The sequence below is a fragment of the Dasypus novemcinctus genome, chromosome Y, assembly GCF_030445035.2.
Source record: "Dasypus novemcinctus isolate mDasNov1 chromosome Y, mDasNov1.1.hap2, whole genome shotgun sequence".
Lineage (NCBI taxonomy): Eukaryota > Metazoa > Chordata > Mammalia > Cingulata > Dasypodidae > Dasypus > Dasypus novemcinctus.
The window spans coordinates 17029537-17052142 of record NC_092216.1 but is presented as its reverse complement, the minus strand read 5'-3'; positions in this window follow the sequence as shown (position 1 = coordinate 17052142).

The following is a 22606-nucleotide window of genomic DNA, read 5'->3' as shown; positions in this document are numbered from 1 at the left end:
TCAGGCAACCATGGGCAGGCTGCAAGTTCAGAGACTCTGATGAAGGTCCTGGATGAGTTCCCCAGGAGGTGCTGATTGTCTGAAGTAGAGATGGCAATTCTTTCTCTGAGAACTGAACTCACTTCTCCTATTAAGGCCTTCATCTGATTGGATAAGACATCAGCCTTTGCTGACAGCAATGTCCTCATTTGATTGTAGATGTAACCAGCCATCTATGCAATCAACTCACTGATCATTAAAGTCCATGAACTGTCTTGTATTAATATTATAATGAGCCCAGTGCTTGCTTGAACAACTAACTGGGCACCATTAACAGTCCAAGTTGACACATTAGCCTACACAGTCCATCACTTGTCAACTTAGCCACCATACATATAATTTCAAAACATTTTCAACCCCTAAATAAAAATAACAGTGATATATTCTTTTCCTCCTAACAATACTCAAGTGCCCTGCATACAAACGGAAACACACTAACCCCCTCTGCCCCACCCCCAGAATACTGTGTAAGTTCTTTGGTGAAACTCACTCATAAAATTGGCATCTTTAAATACTATGACATAAAACTAAAACAACTTATATGGTAAGGGGAAAGATAGGGAAGAGAACAAGATATTCATTTTATATACAAATACAAACATATTCATAACAAAACAAGGAAGAAACATTCATGACTATTACAATCTTTTATCTGTAACTGGTCCTATGTTCAAAGTTCATATTTACAACTTACTTCTTCCACTACCCATTCCATGTTCCTTTTACCATCAGCAAGCACCCCAGAATATCGTGGTTCTTTGCCTGGTTGGAAAATCCAAACTTCCATTCCTGATTTTTCTGAGCCTTTATTAGTACTACCTTGATTATGTTTCATAGTTTTCCACCGTTTTTCATAAAAAGCCATGCTAGTGCTAAGTACCTAGATGCCCTAGGGGACCTTCTGCTTTACCTCCATGGGTACTTGCAGTCCTATATCCCCTTGATAGGCCAGATGAATCACCCCAGCCAGTACAGTAACTCCTTTCTTTCCTGTTGATTCAGAGGCATGGGGAGCCCAAAGTTGACAGGTAGCAGTCTTACTTTCCAGTTAAAATCAATTCTTGTTTTCCCTGGTAGAAGCACTCATCCTTTTGGAATGAATAACTGTAGACCAGAAGAGCTTAAGCCTCCAGGCACAAGTAGCATAAATCTTCTAGAGAATCACCAGAAGTAATAGTGAGAGGTACCATTCCCATTTCCATACATTGAATCCTGATTATGGGAGAAATAGCACCATGGAGTCAATGCTGATTTAGAGCATGCAGAGCCTCATGGAGAACATTGCCCCAGCCCTGAAAAGTATTGCCACCTAGTTGGCACCATAATTAAGTCTTCAAAAGGCCATTCCATGGTTCTTTCAATTCGGCTATTTCAAGATAATGGGGCACTTGGTAAGACAAATGAATTCCATGAGTATATGCCTGTTCTTGCACATCATTTGTTGTGAAGTATGTTCCTTAATCAGAAACAATGCTGTATGGAATGTCATGGTGCTGGATAAGATATTTTGCCATCCATAGCTGATACTTTTGGTAGAAGCATTGTGTGCAAGTAAGGCAAAAGTTACTCATAGTATGTGTCTATTCCAGTTAAAAGAAATCAATGCCACTTCCATGATGGTAGTGGCCCATCATAATCAACCTGCCACCAGGTAGCAGCCTGGTCACCTCAGGGAATGGTGCCATTCCAGGGACTGAGTGCATGTCTCTGCTGCTGACAAATTGGGTCCTCAGCAATGGCTGTAGCCAGGTCAGCCCTGGTGAGGGGAAGTCCATGTTGCTGAGCCCATGCATAACCTCCATTTCTACTACCATGTCCGCTTTGTTCATGAGTCCATTGAATAAGAAAAGAAAATCCGGGGAAAGAGGGTGGCTGTTATCCACAGGTGGGTCATCTTATCCATTTGATTGTGAAAAGCTTCCTCTGCTGATGTCACTCTGATTAACGTTCAGAAGGCACAAAAGTTTTCATGTTTCTGCCCACTCAGAAATGTTTATCTGCATACCTCTTCCTCAGACCTCTTCGTCCCCAATTTTCCAGTCATGTTCCTTCCAAGATCCTGATCATCCAGCCAAACCATTGGCAAAAGCCCATAAATCAGTGTACAAATGCACTCTGACCATTTTTCCTTTCAAGCAAAATGAACAACCAGATGAATTGCTCAAAGTTCTGTAAACTGAGAGGCTCTGCCATCACCGCTGTCGTTCAGGGACTTCCCAGCATTAGGCTGCAATTCTGTAGCCCTTTACTTTTGGATGGTAATTCCATATTGTGCAGAACCATCTGTAAACAATACCTGAGCTTTCTCTTCCTCAGTTTACTGATGATAAGGAACTCACCAAGAGGCCATAACTGTCAGCTGGAACAGAGAAGGAAATGTGGCAGGAATGGGCATTTGGGGCACTTCCTCATATAAACCATTTGTGCCCTCAGGAACCCTAGAGCCATATATCCTATATACAGTTTCCACTTTATGATGAAGCAAAGCTGTGCACAGCCAACTTTCTGGTTTGGAGAGTCAGATAATACCCATCTTATGAGAGGCATGTCAGTTAATTCAGTGATCTATGGCTAACCATACTATCTCTACTAAGACCCAGTAGCAGGCCAAAAACTGTTTCTCAAAAGGAGGGTAGTACCTGCAGAGGATGGAAAGGCTTTGCTCCAAATTCCTAAGGGTCTGCATTGTGATTCTCCTATAGGGGCCTGCCAAAGTTTCCAGATAACTTTCTATTTGTGAGTGGTGCTTCCAGCACCTTTGAATCTCTTGGATCATACGGTTCAAGTGACAGTGCAGCTTGCACAGCAGCCTGGACCTGTCATAATCTCCTCTTGTTCTGGTCCCCACTTTAAACTAGCAGCATTTCTGGCCACTTGGTAAATGGGCCAGAGCAGCACATCTAAATGTGAAATATGTTGTCTCCAAAAGCCAAAGAGGCCAACTAAGCATTGTGCTGGTTTCTTTATTTTATTTTATTTTAGAAGAAAGCAGATACAACAGTTTATCCTTTGCGTTAGAAGAAATATCTCAAACTGCCCCAGACCACTGAAAAGCAAGAAATTTCGCTAGGTGGAAAGTCCCTGCATTTTTGTTGGATTTATCTCCCATCTTCTCTCATACAAATGTCTTACCAGTAAGTCTAGAGCAGTTGGGACTTCTTGCTCATTAAATCCATTCAGGGTAATATCATCAATGTAATGAACTAGTATGATGTCATGTGGAAGGAAGAGATGATCAAGGCCACTGCAGACAATATTACAACATAGGGCTGGAATGTTGATATTTTGTTGAATAGGACATTGAACATATACTTCTAGCCTTGCCAGCTGAAAGCAAACTGTTTCTTGTGGTCCTTACTAATGGCAACCTAAGAAAAAGCATTTCTCAAACAAAATCATCCTTGATGGTGGCAGTGATCTCTGAAATATCTGCCCATAACACTGGTTACTTTTTAATTAATACTTTTCTATGTAGAGGCAAAACTCCATCAACCACCCCATCTCCATAAGTCCCTACTCTAACTTGTGGATCACCATGAAAATTTGGGTCTACTAGAAATAATGTCACTCTGAGCCAGTGTCTAATCATCCCTAAATATCTATTTATTTCCTTTTCCCCAATGCTCAGTTACCATAGTAAAATGCTGTAGATCCTTTTGGCTAAGGCTGGAATAAAGATTTACATACACATTTTTTATAATATTCCTTTGGGAGGGGACCCAGTCTTTCCCTTATTCAAAGGTCTCTGGGTCTGTAAGGTGTCTCAAGTCCATGAACTGATTAAGGGGTCTTGGCTCTCTGTTTCTGTAATTCAAGTTAGACTTTGGTTCACTCAACATAGAACTCTTCTGCTTATACAGATCAAGTAGAAATTTAGTAGTCTGGACATCTATTTTATTTCTAGGCACCCCATATCTATTAGCCAATGACAGGATGACAGACTATTTGATCACTGTTTTGGGTCTGCTTTACATTGTTGTAGCCACTCCCACCTTGTCTTTGGCATCTAAGTCTGCCACTTGACTTCTCTTTGTCTTGGATCTGATCCTGCCCGTAGTGTTTATGGACCCTAGTTCTGTGACAGCAGTTACCACAGTAAAATCTGACCCACAGAGAAGAGCAACCACAGAGCTCTTCAAGGAAGTTTGAGTTAGTCCCACCTATTTACACTTCACAGTCCTGGTGAAAAGTGTGTCCTCTGTACACTCCTGGTGTGGGTGGGCAAGTTTTAGGTGGTAAACCCACCCTAATGTACCAATCTCTCTAAGCTTTGACTCCCCTCATCTACAGTATACCAGGTCAATTCTGTCATCTTAACCTCAGACATTGTTGGCCACTTTGTGATCCCAGTTTCAGGCAGCCATCTGAACAACTTCATGCTACGTTAAATCCAGAATCTCTATGTAGGGTACTCATATTAAAAAATTCAGTTTGATACATCTTTATATTCCTTCCACAATTATCCCACATCCTTAATATCCATTCCCACACTTATCCCCCTGATTTCTGTCTATATATATATAAATTGGAAAACCTACACAGTTCTTTTGAAGTACAGTGCCCTTCTTCATGGGTCATACTTTGTACTTTACCTTTGGGAGCTTGTGACTTTAGAAATAGGTCTGGAGAAGCTGGACTTGGAGTTGTCCTGGGTGGTACTGCAGGGACAGATGCTGGACATTGTACGTCCTGCCAGGGCCCACTGAGTGGACAGGCAGAGAGTATAAACAACAATGTAAACCATTATCCATGTGGTGTAGCAGTGCTCCAAAATGTTTTCACCATGTGCAAAAAAAATAAATTAATAAATAAAAGAGATATGTGGCCCAGAGCTGCAAACCTGGCTGTACTCAAGAGATATAATTGGTGTAGTTCACCTTGGGGAATTAAATAGAATCCTTGCTGAGGGAAAAAAAAAAAAAAGTAGTGTCCCTAAGGGGATTTCTTTGCAGTTTTATCTCATGAGACAAAATTAATCTCTTCAAGTGGGGATTAGATGGCAGATGCCTTGGAGCAGATTGGATATTCAGTAGTTTTCTAATCAGGGCAGGCTTAATGTTGGGTGGCCCTTTTCTCATGTTGTGGAGGAGGTCTTGTGGTTTACTCCTCATAATAGACCATTACAGGATTATCTGGCAAATTTTCAGCAGAATTTAGGGCTTAAATATCACCAACCCATATATCTCTATCTCAATCATCATGATTCCACTCTTTTCCAAACAATACCCTTATTTTAATAGCAGACACCCTATAAGGTTAGAGATTTCCAATTCCGTTGTAACTCTACTACTCACACAATGAGACTCTGAGTCTGGATTTCAGAGATCTTAAGTCTGCAGATGCATAAAACAAGATTTTCTCTCAGGGCCCACAGAGAAATTTTCACCCATTCATGTGGCATTAACTTGCAAATTTGAAGCTTTCAGCTCATCACTTTTAAAAAAATAACTATCCAGCATATTTAGACAGCCAACACCACTGTAATTTTAACTCCATACAACTCCATTAAGATACAACTTACCAGGGGCTTACCTTTTATAAGCATGAAAGTAGTCTTACCAGTGGTTTTAGTTTGTATGTCTCTATTATCATTTCATGCCACAGACTGTCAGTCATCTCTTTATTATTGGAAATGAAGTAATTAGTGCCCATGAATCTAATCAGAGTAGAGAGTCAACTGCAAAAATCCCAGGGTGAATTAAGGAACCTTATTTTTAAGATTCTCTTTCTTGAGAACCACTCCCAGTACCAATCTATTCTTTAGGGAAACAAAATTAATAGAAATACCTGTCAATAGAATGAGATTTTCTTAAATTGTCTTACATGACACGAGGATACACAAGTCCAAATATCATAGGGCAGACTTCAAGCCAAGTACTCTGATGAAGATTCTTGATGAAGGTTCCCCAGGAAATGGTGACTGTCTAAAATAGAGATAGGAATTCTCTCTCCAAATGCAGAAATCACTTGTCCATTTTAGGACTTCCACTGGTTGGATATGGTTTTACTCATTGCTGATGTATCTCTCTTCCCAGTTAATTGTAGATGTAACCAGCTATGTATGCAAAGAACTCACTGATGATTAAAGTCTGTGAAATATCCTTGTATTACAAGTAGCACAGTACCTGTTGATCATACACCTGTGCACTATTACCTGGCCATGTTGACACGTTAACTTAACCATCACAAGTTGTCTCCCATTGACCTTAATCCCATTTTATGACATTAATAAGAAATTCCTTCTTTATCTCAATTGTGTAATAACTGTCCTGTTTCTCTTGATAATCAGGATCAGTCATTCCAGTTACTACATTATGTAAAGTAATTTCTATAGTAATTCAGAAGCATGAGTAAACCAGGTAGCAGTATTAACTTACAGTTCAAGGGAATCATTGTTTTCTCTTTTGGTGTAAGCACACCTTCTTTTGGAACTTTGATATGTAGAGTTGCAGAAGTTAAAGTCATGGGAACAGGAAACAAAATGTTTTCTAGTGGGCCACTAGGTATTGCCACTCACATTTCCACCCCTTGATGTCTGGACCCCATGATCCTGGGTATTTGAGAAATGGCTCCATAGAGAGGATGCTCACTTAGAGTTTATCCACTCTCTGGAGAATACTTCCCTAGCCTTGAAAGGTATGACACCTAGTTGTCAGTATAATAGGTCTTTGAAAATCCATTCATCTTTCTACCAATCCACCTGTTTAAGGATGATGTAGAGCATTATAATGGTACTGACTGTATTTTCTGTGAAGTGGATTCTTTGACCAGAAGTAATGTATCTAGAATAGCATGACAGTGACTAAGGCATCCTATAAGTCCAAAGATAACTTTTGGCAGAATCATTGCAGGCAAGGGAAGCAAACCTGTACCCGAGTGCATATCTATTCCAGTATAACCAAATGCTGCCTTTTATGATGGAATTAGTCCAACGTAAGCAACCAGAAACCTATTCTGGTCATTTCAAAAAATTGCATTATTTTGGGGGCTGCAATTTCTGCTGATGCCACTGTCACCTTCTAAGATCCATCTGTTTTCTGCATGGGTCAAATAGGGGAATTGAACGGGGATATGGTGGGAATTGCCACCTCTACATCCTTCAAGTTCATGCAAGTAGCATTAATGTATAAAAATCCCCCAAGAATGTTGTTTACTTTTTTGTAGAAACTGTACAAAATTTATTTCAAAAGAAGCTGTGTATTATAGAAATTTTATATCAAAAGTATAGGACTCCACTCTTCCCACTCCCATACTTCCCCAATTAATGCCATCTTTCATTATTGTGATACATTAGTTACAACTGACTAATACATTTTGAAGAATTACTACTCACCATGGTCTATATTTTACATTACGGTTTACAATTTGCACCACATAATTTTATAGGTTTTGACAAAATGTATAATAGCCTGTATCCATCATTGCAATATCATGCAGAAAGTACCCAAATGCTCCATATACCACTTATTCTTCCCTCTCCTTCCCTTTGGTATCTCTGGTGACCACTGTATACCAATGTCACCAGTTCTTCCATTACTTTAATAATAATGTCTACTTTAGTCGATAGTCACTTCCCCCCTTATGTTTGTTGATTCCTCAGTCTTGATCATTTTGGGATAGTGATGCCCACTTTTTCTCCTATTGAGATTTAAGTCTCTGGGACATTTGGTTAATATGTATAGTGCTAATTATGGGTTCAAATAAAAGGGTAGAAGAACCATGTATAGGAAAATTATAAATAAAACGATCTCTGATACATTGGGGAGCTAGGTTAACATATATTCCAAGGTAAGCCTTACTGAGAGATTGCCAATTTCCTGGAATTGTCTACCCTGCCTGTAGTTTCTAGATGTCTCTAGAGCCCTCACAAACTCCCCTGCTTGAGGCACTGTTTACTGTGGCAATCAGTGAGATCCTTCTGAGATGTGCATAGTGTAACCTCTGGAATGACCTACTAACTGACTTTGAAATCACTTAGCCATCACAACTCATTTGTTTTTAAACAATGATCAAGGTCAATGATCAAGACCTTTGATCAAGGTCTTTTTCCAAATGCATTGCAAGTTGGTACTTGATAATAATCTCTCAGTGTCAGGGAGGCTAATCCCCAGGACTCATACCCCATTCCAGTGAAAATGTATGCTGTGTTTGGCTTAGAGAGAAGCCAGGCTTCAGCAACAAGGAGGCTAGCAGGAAGTAACTATTAGGCAATATATACTATTAGGCTAATTTTCAGTTTCACAAGAACAAGGATCTTAAGTACAGCTATCAGTATCAAGGGACTGGAATAATTGTCCTCCCTCACTAGGCACAGCCCATGCTGTGCGACTGTATTACAGAATATAACAAGACTCCCCAGGATGAGAACTCCCTATTCTTTGGGTTATTGTATGAGTCTTCACCCACTGAGACAACACCCCATGACCACATGAACACATTCCTATTCCATAGAAGCATATCCCAGGTAAACTCTTCCCTACACATCCCCCCACCACCAACACCCCACACCAGTGGTCCTCTCCTGCCACTGTTGCAACCTTTCTGCAATCAAAATCCTCGGCTCAAATACAGCAAGATAATAAATAAAAACATTTTATAGTATACCTTCCATCACCATAAAATCTGTTATGTTCTTTAAATACATGACAATTTCTTCTGTATGTTCCTTGTCTTTTTTTCACTTATTTTCCAGGAAGATTAGGTTTCAGAAAAGTCATATGGAAAATACAGGAGAATCCCATAAAACCCCCCTCTCGGCCTCTAACACTTTCTCTGATTAAAACATCTTAAATTTGGAGTATGGTACATTTGTTGCAATTAATAAACAAAGAGGTTCCAAGGTGGGGAGGGAAGAATAGGTGTAATATAGGGCATTTTTATGGCATTGGAATTGTTCTGCATGGTTTTACAATGGTGGATACAGCCATCATGCAGTTTGTCAAAACCTATGAAAATGTACAGTGTAAAACTAAATCCATAATGTAAACCACTGAACATGGTCAGTTGCAATGTACTTTTCTCCTGATTTACTATTTTGTTAGTTAGGTTCAGATCTTATGAATTCCACTTGGTCTTTTCTATGAAGGTAGGGTACCAATGTGGGTTTGTCCCATTGCAGAGTATGTATATCTCAGTTATGCATTCTAGATATGAGGAAATAACCATAAAATGAATTTGGGGACCAGACAGACCACTTCATTGATCTCCTGACCTTCAAATCCCCTATTCTGACTGGTTGACCAATGTGGTGACATTTTGGGTCTTCTAAAATTAATGCTGCTTAGATGCAATGTCTAATAACTATCCCAAGTTTCTGATCATTTCATTTTCCACATTGCACAGTCACCCTGGTAAAAGGCCTGGGTTTCTGCTTTGTAAAATATCTCATCTGGGAACTGATTGAGGGGCCATGACACACTGTTTTCATTTTTATTCAAGTTAGATTTTTGTTCATTTGACCTAGAAGTTTCTTACATGGATATATGAGAACTCAGTATTTTATCCATCTATTCCATGTCTAGAGATCTTTTGTTCAACATCCATTGCCATAGGATGTGATGAGTACTTTGACTTGACTGCCCATAATTGTCTTTAGCAATTAAGTGCTGCCATATGATTCCTTCCAATCTATGATTCACTCATCCCTTTTGCTGCTTTTTCAGAAGTTCCCACAATAACAGGACCTAGAGAGAGGAGCAACCACAGAATACTTCCAGAATTGATAGACCTGCTCTCACAAAAATTTTGCCCACTGTGTTTGGAAAGGTGTGTGCTCTGGATATTCCTGGGGTGATTGAGTAGGTCTACATGATAATTCCACTCTAGCATTCCAGTATCTCTAAGCCTTTAGATCCATTCATCTATATTATACTGGGATAGTTTTGAAATTTTGACTTTATGTAATTTAAGCTAACTTCTTTTTATAATAATAAACTTTATTTTTAAAGAAGTTTAGATTCATGGAAAAAAATTATACTGAAGGTATAGAGAGTGCCCATACAAATATACAAATACACTTATAATTTTCCTTATTATTAACACCTTAGATTAGTGTGCTACATTTGTTGCAATTGATGAACCAACATTGTTGCATTGCTACTAACTAGTTATAATTTAATTACATTGTGGTTTATGCTTTGTGGTGTAAAGTCTATAGGCTTTGGCAAGTCTATGAACAAACTGTAGAATGCCATGAACAAACTATTAGAGCTCTTTATACTACTTCAGGCTACAACATTGAATTCCCATGTTTGTAGGGTATATAGGTATAGATGTAGATATTTATACATGTTTTGCATCTGCTAATATTTTGTTGTGAAACTTTAATGTTTATATTCATGGTGGATATTTTTCTTTCATTTTCTTTGTTGTATTTCTCATTTTCCAGTTTTGCTATCGTGGTAATACTTACCCCCAAAATGTGTGTGTTTTAGATATTAGGTGGAAATTCTTTGGGTGATGACACACAAACCGCCAGTCGGCTGAGAATGAAGAAACAACAGCTTTATTAGATCAAAGGACTTAGTGGGCAGATGCAAGAATAATGGTGGAGGGGTGTGTATCTAATCCAACCTAAGCTTCTGCAAAGATTAGCAGAGGGGAGGAGAGGAAAAGTCTTTGTTCCAGGGGCTCATCTTTATTGTGACCCAGAGAGGAGGAGGAGGGTTTTTCAACAGACACTGGGTTTGGCAACCTTACACTCTGCAACAGAAAGTACTGAAAGAGTGAGGGTCATTTGGAGAAGTTGAAGGCTTATCATCCAGATCAAATGGAGGAACAGACCCTACTAGGTACAATTATGCCTAGGTTAGAGTTGAGTGGAATTGTTGCTCAAAATGGTAAACTTATAATTAAGTCCGGTGAGATGACAAGGTGCCATATATAATTTATTTTACACCATTATGTTCCCCCTGCTGTGGCTTGGCATCCTTTTTCAAGATGTCTGGCCTAAGTAGTTAGTTGAGATATATAAGAACATATTTAAGCAGGTAATTACAGTTAAATGGTGCATAAGTAACAGCACCATTATCATGATTAAATCTAGTCCTGGGATGAGTAATTGGAAGGTCTGGTGGAGACATTCTCTCCAGAGAATAGAGCTTAGCCACACACACACAAAAAAAGGTCACAGGTGGCCTGGAAGATAGTGAGGTATTGGGAGAAACTGCACATTATAACAAAACCATTGGAGATGTTAATAGTGTTTATCTCATTGCATCTTTTGTGAATTGTATTAGTCTTGCCTTACATTGAAATCACAGCAGAGACTTCTCTATCTTAAGTAAAAAATAATCCAAATTTAGTTATTGTCAAAGACCAATTGAGCCAAGGAACTATGCTCTTTTTCCAAGAGTTCCAGGGCCTCTTTACCAGTTGCACCTACTGGGCTGTTGTGGCTGATACCATTGATTCAACATTGCTGAGATCTCAGCGTCCCATTGGCACATGGACAGCTCAGAGTTTCAAGGCTCCTGGGCATACACCAACCCCAGTACCAACCACAGGTTCAATAAAAGGAACAGAAGAGGCATGTGTAGAGAAGTCACATCTGAGCCGAGCTCCATCACACTCAGAAGTTCAAATTCTAAAGTAGGTCCCACCGGTAAAGCATGAAACTCCAGAGCCATCTGCCATGACTGCAGAACCTGAGTGTCTCTGTAGCCCTCAGGAGCACCCCTACCTGAGGTTGTATCTGCTTTGGCTATCTCTAAGATCCTGCTGAGACATGCATAATCATGACACCTCTTATGACCTCTCAACTCATTTTTAAGTCTCTTTGGCATATAAACTCATTTGTCCTTACCATCTCCCCTTTTATTCGAGGTTTTTTTCTTGTTGCATCAACAGCCAATAATGAGCAATCTGAGGAGGAAGTCAAGGAAAAAAATGCTCTTTGTAAGAGTAAAATTTTTAAGAAATCAAATACCTAGGAATAAACTTAATCAGAAGTGTAAATGACTTATGCACAGAAAAGTGCACAACCCTATTAAAGGAACTCAAGTAGACTTAAATAAATGGAATAATATTCCCTGTTAATGGATAGGAAGACTAAATATCACTAAGATGTCTATACTACCAAACTAATCTACAGATTTAATGCAATCTCAATTAAAATAACACAGCATTTTTAATTGCATTGGTAAAAATAACTATGAAATTTATTTGGAAGAGCAAGCTGCCCTGTATAGGCAAAGACATATTGAAGAAGAGAAATTAAATTGGAGGAATCACACTAGCTGACTTTAAAACATACTACAAAGCTACAGTGATCAAAACGGTCTGCTTGTGACACAAGTATATACATACTGACCAATGGAACTGAATTGAGAGTTCTGATATAGATGGTCACATATACAGTCATCTGATATTCAACAAGGTCACCAAGTGAACTCACCTTGGAGAGAATGGCTCTTCAACAAATGGAGCTTGGAGAACATGGTATTTGTAAGCAAAAGAATGAGGGCAGAGCACCATCCCATGCCTTATACAAAAATCAATTCAAGGTAGATTAAAGATCTTAATGTAAGAGCCAAGGCCATAAAGACCTTGATAGACAATGTAGAGGATAATCTACAGGAACATGTAATAGGAAATAGTTTCACAAACTTCATACCCAAAGCAAAAGCAACAAAGTTAAACAATAAATAAATAGGACTACCTCAAAATTAAACACTTTTTCACCTCAAATGAGTTTTTCAAGAAAGTGAAAAGACAGCCTTCCCAACGGAGAAAAGACTTTGTAACTATATATCTGATAGGAGCTTAAAATTCAGCATATTTGAAGAAATCCTATATCTTAAAAATAAAAAGATAACCCATTTTAAAAATGGGCAAGCGGTATGAACAGACACTTCTCCAAAAGAAGAAAGATAAATGGCTAAATGCCCATGAAAAGATGCTACGAGGGAAAAGGAAATCAAAACTACAGTGAGGTACCATCTTACACCCATGAGTCTGGTGGCTATTAAAAAAACAGAGGACTTAAAAGTGTTGGAGAGGATATGGAGGAATGGGAACCCTCATCCACTGCTGGTGGGAATGTAGAATGATCCAGCCTTTATGGAGGACAGTTGGTGGTTTCTCAAAAAAAAAATCTATAGATTTGCCATATGACTTAGCAATTCCACTACTGAGTATATATCCAGAAAAACTGAAAACAAGGACATCAACCAATACATGCACACCAATGTATATGGCAGTATTATTCACCATTGCCAAAAGTTGGATTTAACCAAAATGCCCATCAGCAGGTGAATGAATAAACAAAATGTGGTATATTCTTACAATGGCATACTACTCAGCTATAATAAGGAATATAGTACAAAACATGGGATAACATGGATGAATCTTGAGGAACTTTTGTTGGTGAAGCAAGCCAGTCTTCACCTGAAGGACAAATATTACATGACCTCTCTGATATGAATTGAGCAAATTGAGCCATCTCAGAGAGCTAGAATCTGGGATAGCCTTAAAACTTTCTATTTCTGTGGGGACAAGTAATATCCTTCTCTCATTTCTTTCTTTCTTTCTTTTTTTTTTGAATCTCCTCTTTTTTCTTTGTCAGTCTAGCTAGGGGTTTATAGACTTTGATGATCTTCTAAAAGGACCAAATTTTGTTTTATTTTATTTTTTTGTTTGTTTGCTTTCATTTTCATTTATTTCTGCTCTAATCTTTGTTATTTCTTTTCATCTGCTTGTTTTGGGATTGGGTTGTTGCTCTTTTCTAGTTCCTTCAATGCATAATTAGTCTTTGATTTTAGCTCTTTCTTCCCTTTTAATGCAGACATTTAGAGCTATAAGTATTGCTTTGAGTGATGCATTTGCTGTATCCCATAAAATTTGCTACATCATGTCCCTGTTTTAATTTTTCTTGATGTAAGTTCTGATTTATCTTACAATTTCTTATTTTTGGACAAACAGGTGTTTTCAGATTGTGTTGTTTAACCTCTATTCCTTTATACATTTTCCAGTCCTTCACCAGTTATTGATTTTTACCTCACTCAATTGTGATCAGAAAAATTACTTTGTATATTTTCCATCTTTTTATATCTATTGAAGCCTCTATCGTGGAGAATGAACCATGAGCCCTTGGATATAGGTGTATCCTGCTGATATGGATTGATTTGTTCTGTGTGTCAAGTCTAGTACATTTATCAAATTTTTCAACTTCTCTATTTTATATTGACCTTCTGTCTAGATGTTCCATCTATATGAACATTGTTCTGAAGTCTTCAGCTTTTATCTCCTTTCAGTTTTACCAGCATTTGCATCATACATTTTACAAGTTCAGAGATATTGATGATATTTCTTATTGGCAGTTTCCCCTTTTATTAATATATAATGTCTTTCTTTGTATCATAAAGATTTGCACTTGAAATCTAAATTGTCTGATGTATTAGTATACTTATCCCTATTTATTTTTGGTTAATATATATGTGTGGTATCTTTACCTTGACTTTCACATTCAGCCTAATTGTGTACTTGGGTCTAAGCTGAGTCACTTTTAGTTAGCACATTTATGTCGCATATTTTTTCTTTTCCACCTGTGTGCATCTTTTGACTGAGGAATTTAATTCACAAGAATGCAATATTATTACTATAAATGTTGTACTTACTTCACCCAATAATTTAGCTTTTACATGTAAAGTCTTATTTAAAACACTTTGCTTATACATTTAATTATTTTTACTGGTTTAACTGATAATCTTTATTTTTAGCCTCTCTTCCAAACCTATGTCTGTTGTCTTTTCCTTACAGACTCCATTACTTCTTTAGTATTTCTTGCAAGGCCAGTCTCTTTGTGATAAACACTATTAGTTTCTGTTTATCTGTAAATTCTCTAACCTCACACTCACTATTGAAGAACAGTTTACCAGATAAAGAATTTTTGGCTGGCACTTTTTTCCCCTCTTATTATCTCAAATGTATTATGTAACTGCATCCTCATCTTTATGATTCCTGAAGAGAAGTCAGCACTTGATTAGATTTGGAATCCCTTGTATGTTATGAATCAATTTACTCTTGCAGCTCTCAGAATTCTCTATCTCTGGCATTTAGTATTCTGATTATTATATGTCTCAAAGGAATTCTACTCATATTTATTCAGAGTGGTGACTGTTGACTTCTGGGATATGCATACCTATGTCTTTCAAAAGAATTGGGAAAGTTTTGACCATTATTTAATCAAATATCTTTTTTCCTTTTTCTTTCCCTTCTGGACATCCATTATGCATATGTTTGCTTGCTTTCTACTGTCATTCAGTTACCTGAGTGAGATCCTGTCCAATTGCTTCTATTTTCTCTGTATGTTCTTCATTGTATTCAAATTCTGAAACCTTATCTCCTAGTTCACTGATTGCGGTCACCCCTCGGGCTGAAGTGTGGTTTGCTGGCCTGGCAAGGGGAGCGGCCGCGGTAGGCCTAATTCCGCTGCCCCCATAATAGGGTGGTTGGTCGGGCCCACCGCCACCCCTGAAGGAAGCTCAGCATGGGCACAGAGTGCCCTCGGGTCTCCCCTTCTCGGCAGCCATGCTTCCGCGGCTGCCCCTCCTCCCGGATGGCACCACCCGATGCCTTGTGGGGCGGCACCCTTCTTCTTCTTTCTCCCTGCGCAGGCACAGGGCAGAAAATTCCAGTCTGCCCTTTTCCCCTCCCACGACAGCAGCAACAGCCAGGCGTGGGCGGAGAATTCCAGTCTGCCCTTTTCCCCTCCCCTGACAGCAGCAATAGCCAGGCGTGGGCGGGAAACTCCAGTCTGCCCTTTCCCTCCCCCGACAGCAGCAACAGCCAGCCATGGGTGGGAAACTCAAGTCTGCCCTCCACCCCAGCAACAGCAGCCACCAATCCCTAAACCCTGCCCCTTCCCCCAGCAACAGCGACAGCCAATCCCTAACCACCACCCCTCCCCCATCCAGTACCGCCCACTGACCTTTCGCCGGCAGCCAATCAGAACAGGGCATGGTTTCGACCAATCAGCCTTCCCCAGCCCCTATAAAACTGTTGCCTCTCCCTCAATAAAGTTGGACTTGCGTGTTTACCTTGTCTCCGTGGTAGTTCTTCTGCCGTGCGCCCTCCAGTCCTGAGAGCCCCTGACAATGGCCTGGCCTCCCTTGTCCCCAGTTCATCACCTGCTTCTCCAGGCAACCCCTTCATTGCTGGCTTCACCGGGTGACCCAGTCAGCCGAACCGTGCAACCCCTGTGAGACCGACCCCTCGTCTGCTGCCAGACCGACCCCTCATCCCAAGTGGGACCGACCCCTCGTCCCAAGTGGGACCGACCCCTCGTCCTGAGCTGGACCGACCCCTCGTCCGCAGCCAGACCCCACCTCTACCGACCGAGCAAGTCGTCGCAGCTGGCGCCCAACGTGGGGCAAAGCAACCCCACCTCTACTGACCGAGCAATCCACTGCAACTGATCCTTTCTTCTGCCTCTTCAAATCTGCTATTGTATAATTCACGTGTACTTTTTATTTCATTTATTTTGCTCTCAAATTGGGCTCTCCCAGTGTCTTCCTTTACTTTTAAAAATCAATTTTATTGATATTAATTCATAAAACATAAAATCATCCCAAAGTGTACAATTGATAGTATTTGGTAGAATCACAGTTTGCATTCACTACTAAAAATACACTTTTTATATAGCCTTTAAAACTTTTTCATTTTCATTCCCTTTATTTGGGAACTTGAAGTTTGCTGCAGGACATAGCTTAACATATATATATATATATATATATATGTATGTATGTATGTATGTATTTGCATTAAGCATTTTTAAAGGAGTTTTATTGAGATATATTCACACACCACAGAATCTAACCAAAGTGCACAATAAATGGCCTTCAATATAATAATACTGTTGTTCATCCATCAGCATGAACACTATTAGGACAATGTTATTAGTCAACAAAGAAAAACTTGACCCCTTAGTAGTCACCTCCCAATCCCACTATCCCTCCACAGACCCACACAACCACCAATCCAATTCCATCTCTAGAAATTGACAAACATCCACTTTCTCTATAAATGGAATCATACAATATGTAGTATTTTGTGTCTGTTTTCTTTAATTTAGCAGAATGGTGTTTTTAGTCTATTAACATATTGTAACATTAACATGTATTTATTTACTTTCAAAGAAAAAACTTTATATATGCAATATTACACATATTCATATTTGATGTGAAGTTTCACTATAATATACAATCACATGTTGCAGGTTTGTTTTTTGCTTTTTGCTTTCCTTTTAGTAATTTGCATAACATTAGACTCTCCCCTTCAACCACTGTTGTACCCATAATACACTCGTAGTTACAGATATGTTTTTCTTTCACCTTTTCTGTTCATAATACAATCCTTTTTTTTACCAATTCTGGACAAGTTTTCCTTTTTATAAACTCATTCAATTTCCTTGTGACCCATATTTAAGTTACTAACTCCATGAGATTACACAATATTATTTAGTTCATAACAGTGAGAGGATGTCATATACATTCTTTTGTACCTGGCTTGCTTCATTCAACATAATATCCTCCAGGTTCATCCATGTTCTCGTGTTTCATGACTTCTTACTGTTGCATAATATTTCAATGTGTGTATACAACGTAGTTTGTTTATTATTTGATTAATGGACACTTGTGTTTTTTTTCCAATTTTTGGCAATCATAAATAACACTACTATGAGCATAGGTGTGCAGAACTCTGTTCATGTCACAGCTATCAATTTTTCTGAATATACAATAAGTAGTGGCATTGCTGGGTTATGTGGCAGATCTATATTCAACTTTTTAGGAACTGCCAAAAAGCCCTCTAGAGTTGCTGTAAAATTCTACATTCCAACCAACAATGAATCATAATTCCTTTCACTCTGCACCCTCTCCAACACTTGTAGTTCCTGACTTTTTAATAGTCATCATTCTAATATGTGTGGAATATCTCAGCGTATTTTTGATTTGCATTTCCCTAGTCATTAGTGATATTGAACATTTTAAATGTGTTTGTGCTATTTGTATTTCTTCTATGAACAAAAGCCTATTCAAGTTTTTTGCCCATTTTCCAATCAGATATTTTGTCTGTTTATGTTGGGTTGTAGAATCTCTTTGTATATTGTGGATAAGAAGCCCTTATAAGCTATGTGATAAACAAATATTTGTTCTCATTGAATCAGCTACCATTTTGGCCTTTTGACACAGTCCTTTGAGATTAAAAAAAAGTTTAATTTGAAGGAGATCCCTGTTATCTAAATTTTTTGTTGTTGCACATACTTTGGGTGTAAGATCCAAGAGATTACCACCTACCATAAAGTCTTTAAGATGTTTTCCTACATTTTCTTTTTGTAGTTATATGATTCTGGCTTTTACATTTAGTTCCTTGATTCCTTTTGCATTGATTTTTGTAAAGGGAGTGAGATAGCAGTCCTCTTTCATTCTTTTGATTATGGGGATCCTGTTCTGCCAGCACCACTTGTTGAACACTGTTTTTTACCATTAATGTGGATTGGGTGGGTATGCACAAAACCAGTTGCCTGTAGAGGTGAGGATTTATTTCTAGATTCTCAATTTTATTCCACTGATCAATTTTCTTCTATCTTTATGGCAACATCTTGCTGTTTTGACCCCTAAACCTTTAAAATATATTTCAAGGTTAGGCAGCGAATTTCTTCCCACATTGCTTTTCTCTTCTAGGATACATTGAGCTATTCCAGTGCCTTTTCCCTTCCAAATAAATTTTGTAACTGTCTTTTCAATTTCTGTAAAGTAGGCTGTTGGAATTTTCATTGGTATCATGTTGAATCTATAACTTAGTTTGGATAGGATTGACATCTTCATGATATTTTGTTTTCCAACCCATGAACACAGTATGTATTTCCATTTGTTTAGGTCTTTGATTTCTTTCAGAATTGCTTTGTAGTTTTCTGCATACTTCTGTACATCTTTGATTACATTCAGACCTGGGTATTTGAGTTTTTTTTTTTTTTTTTTTTTTTTTTTGCTATTGTAGATGGAATTTCCCCCATATTTCCTAATTAAATTGTTCAATACTAGAGTACAGAAACATTATTGATTTTTGCATAATGATCTGGTATCATGCCACTTTGCTGAATTCATTTATTAGTTTGAGTAACTTTTATAGTCATTTCAGAATTTTCAAAATATAGGATCATATCATTCTTGAATGGTGAGAATTTTGCCGCCTCTTTTCCTTTTTGGATAACATTTTTTGTGTGTGTGTGTCTAATAGCTGTAGCTAAAATGTCTAGAACAATGTTGAAAAACAGTGATGACAGTGGTCATTGTTGTCTTGTTTCCAATTTTAAAGAGAAAGATTTCAAACTTTCCCCATTGAGTAGGATGAAGTTTGTGGGTTTTTCATATATGCCCTTTGTTAAGAATTCTCCTTCTATTCTATCTTTCAAAGTGTTTTCATCAGAAAAGGATGTTGGGTTTTGTTGAATGCCTTTTCTGCCTCTATCAAGATGATTATATGTTTCTTTCCCTTTAATTTGTTAATGAGACGTATTATGTTACTTATTTTCTTATGTTGAAACACCCTTCCATACTAGGAATAAATCCCATTTGGTCATATTATATAAGTCCTTTGATAGCTGTTGAATGATATATTCAAATATTCTGTTCAGAATTCTTACATCTACATTTATTAAATATAGGTCTGTAATTTTCTTTTCTTGTGTTATCGTTATCAGGATTTTGTTCTAGGGTGATGTTGGCATCATAAGATGTGTTGGATAATTTTCCCTCCACTTAAAATTTTGGAAGATCTTAAAGAAGAATTGTGTTAATTCTTCTCAAAATGCTTGGTAAAATTCAACTGTGAAGTCATCTGCTCCTGGAGATTTCTTTGTTGGGAGATTTTTCATGACTGATTTGATCTCTTTAAATGTTATTTTTTTTTTTGTTAAGTTCTTATATTTCTTGAGGGCCAATGTAGGTAGTCTGTGCATCACTAGGAATTTGTCCATTTCATCTAGCATACAATTTCTCATAATATCCTCTTATGATCATTTCTATTACTATAGGTTAATTCTTAACTTCCCCTCTTTTATATCTGATTTTATTTATGTGCATCTTTTCTATTTTTAATTTGTTAGTCTACATTAGGATTTGCCAATTTTATTGATCTTGTCAAAGAACCAGCTTTTGGTTTTGTTGCTTTTCTATACATTTTTGTTCTCAATTTCATCTCTAATCTTTATTATTTCTTTCCTTCTGCTTGCTTTGGGAATGTTTTGTTGTTCTTTTTCTAGTTTTTTCCAGTTATTCAATTAGAGCTCAGAATTTAGCCCTTTCTTCTTTTTTCTTCAAATTCTACTCAATTTATTCATTTTTTAAAAGATAGTACATTAAAAAAATATGAGGTCCCCATTCACCTCCACTGCCCCCACCCCACCACTCCCCCCCCCCAGTAACACTCTCCCCCATCATCATTTCACATCCATTGCGTCTGGTGAGTACATCTCCGGGCATCGCTGCACCCTTTTCTTCTTTTTTAATGGGCATTTAGGGCTATGAATTTCCTTACACATTTTCCTGTATCTCATAAATTTGGTAAGTAGTGTTCTTCTTTTCTTTCATCTCAATACATTTATTAATTTCACTTACAATTCCTTCTTTGAGCCATTGACTGTTTAAGAATGTGCTGTTCAGCTTCAAAACATTTGCAAATTTTGTTTTTTCCCATCTATTATTGATTTCCAGTTTCTTTCCCTTATAATCTATTATGATTTCCAGTTTCATTTTATTATATGAAAAGGTGCTTCATATAATTTCAATCTTTTTATATTTATTGAGACCTGGCTTGTGATCTAACATTTGGTCTCTTGGAGAAGGATCCATGAGCACTTGAGAAGAATGCATAATCTGCTAATTTGGAATGGAACATTCTGCTTATGTCTCTTAGGTCTAGTCAATTTATAATATTGATCCAGTTCTCTGTTCCTTGTTCATCTTCAGTCAGTTTTCTTTCTAATGTGTGTGGTGTGCGATGTCTCCAACTGTTATTGTAGAATTCTCTGTTTCTCCCTTCAGTTTTGCCAGAGTTTGCCTCATATATTTTGGGGCTCCATGGCTAGGTCCATACATATTTATGACTTTTATTTCTTCATGGTGGATTGTCCCTTTTATTAATATAAAATAGCCTTCTGTGTCTCAGAACATTTCTGTGTTTAGAGTCTATTTTTCTGATGTTAGTATAGCTACCCCTGCTCTTTTTTGGTTACTGTTTGCATAAAGTACCTATTTCAAACTTGTCACTTTCCTCCATTCAACTTAAACCCAGACACCTTGAGGCAAGTCTCTTATAGGCAGTATATGGATGGCTTTTTAGAAAGTCCATTTGCTAGCATATATTTTTTGGTGGGGAATTTAATACCTTTATATTGAATATTATTACTGAAAATGAATTATATACTGCCAGCATTTTTATTCTTCAGGTTTCATATTTCATATCTTATTTTCATCTCTCTTTTTATTCTTTTGGTTATCCTTTCTACCACTTCTGCATTCTATAGTCTTCTCCACATTTTTCTCTCCTTTTACTTTTCATCTGCAAAAGTTCCCTTTGCTACTTTCTGTAAAAGCAGACTGTTTTCTATGAGCTCCCTTAGATTCTGTTTATTTGTGAATATTTTAAACTCACCCTCATATTTGAAGGATAATTTTGCCATATAAGTAATGGTTGCTGGCAATTATTTTTCAGTATCATTATATTATACATTGTCTTTTTGCATCGTGGTTTCTGATGAGAAATCTACAATAGTATTACTGTTCATCGCTTGTGTGTGACATTTTGACTTTCCCTTCATGCTCTCAGAATTTATTCTTTATTTTTGACCTTTGACATTTTGTGTAGTATGTGTCTTGTACTACATCTGTCCAGACTTTTCTGATTGGGGTATGCTATTATTTTTGGACATGTAAGTTCATTTCTTTCATGAGAATTGCGGGATTTTCAGCCATTATTTCCTCAAATACTCTTTCTTCCCCTTTTTCCTTCAGTTCTCCTCCTGGAACTCCCGTGTCACATGTTATGGCACTTCATATTTCCATTCAACTCCCCAGGTTCCTGCTCAATTTTTCCCATTCTTTCCTCTCTGTGCTCTTTCCTATCTGTCCTGTCTTCAGTATCACTTATTCTTTCTTCAGTCATTTCAAGTCTACTGTTGTATACCTCTAGTAACTCGTATGTCAGAAGCTGGTGCTTGGCTGTGAAACACATTGGCTTCCCTGAGGCTTTTTGTTTGCTTGTTAGGTTTTTATTGTTAATTTTAGGAGATACCAAGACTGAACCCAGACCTCCCATGCAGGAAGCAGGAGCTCAGCTGCTTGAGCCACATTGACAGCCTCAGTGTTTTTTTGATGTCCTTTATCTCTTTAGTCATATTGTTTTTCAACTAATTTGATTTTGGAAATTTGTGTGCATGTCATTTATTAATTGTGTGAAATCCTGTCTCATCTGGAATTTTGTTATATTCCTTTTCTTTGCCATTTCTCCCATTTTCTTAACAGGGGCTCAAAATCATTTTCTGATGTCTATGTATCTGGTTAGAATGGTA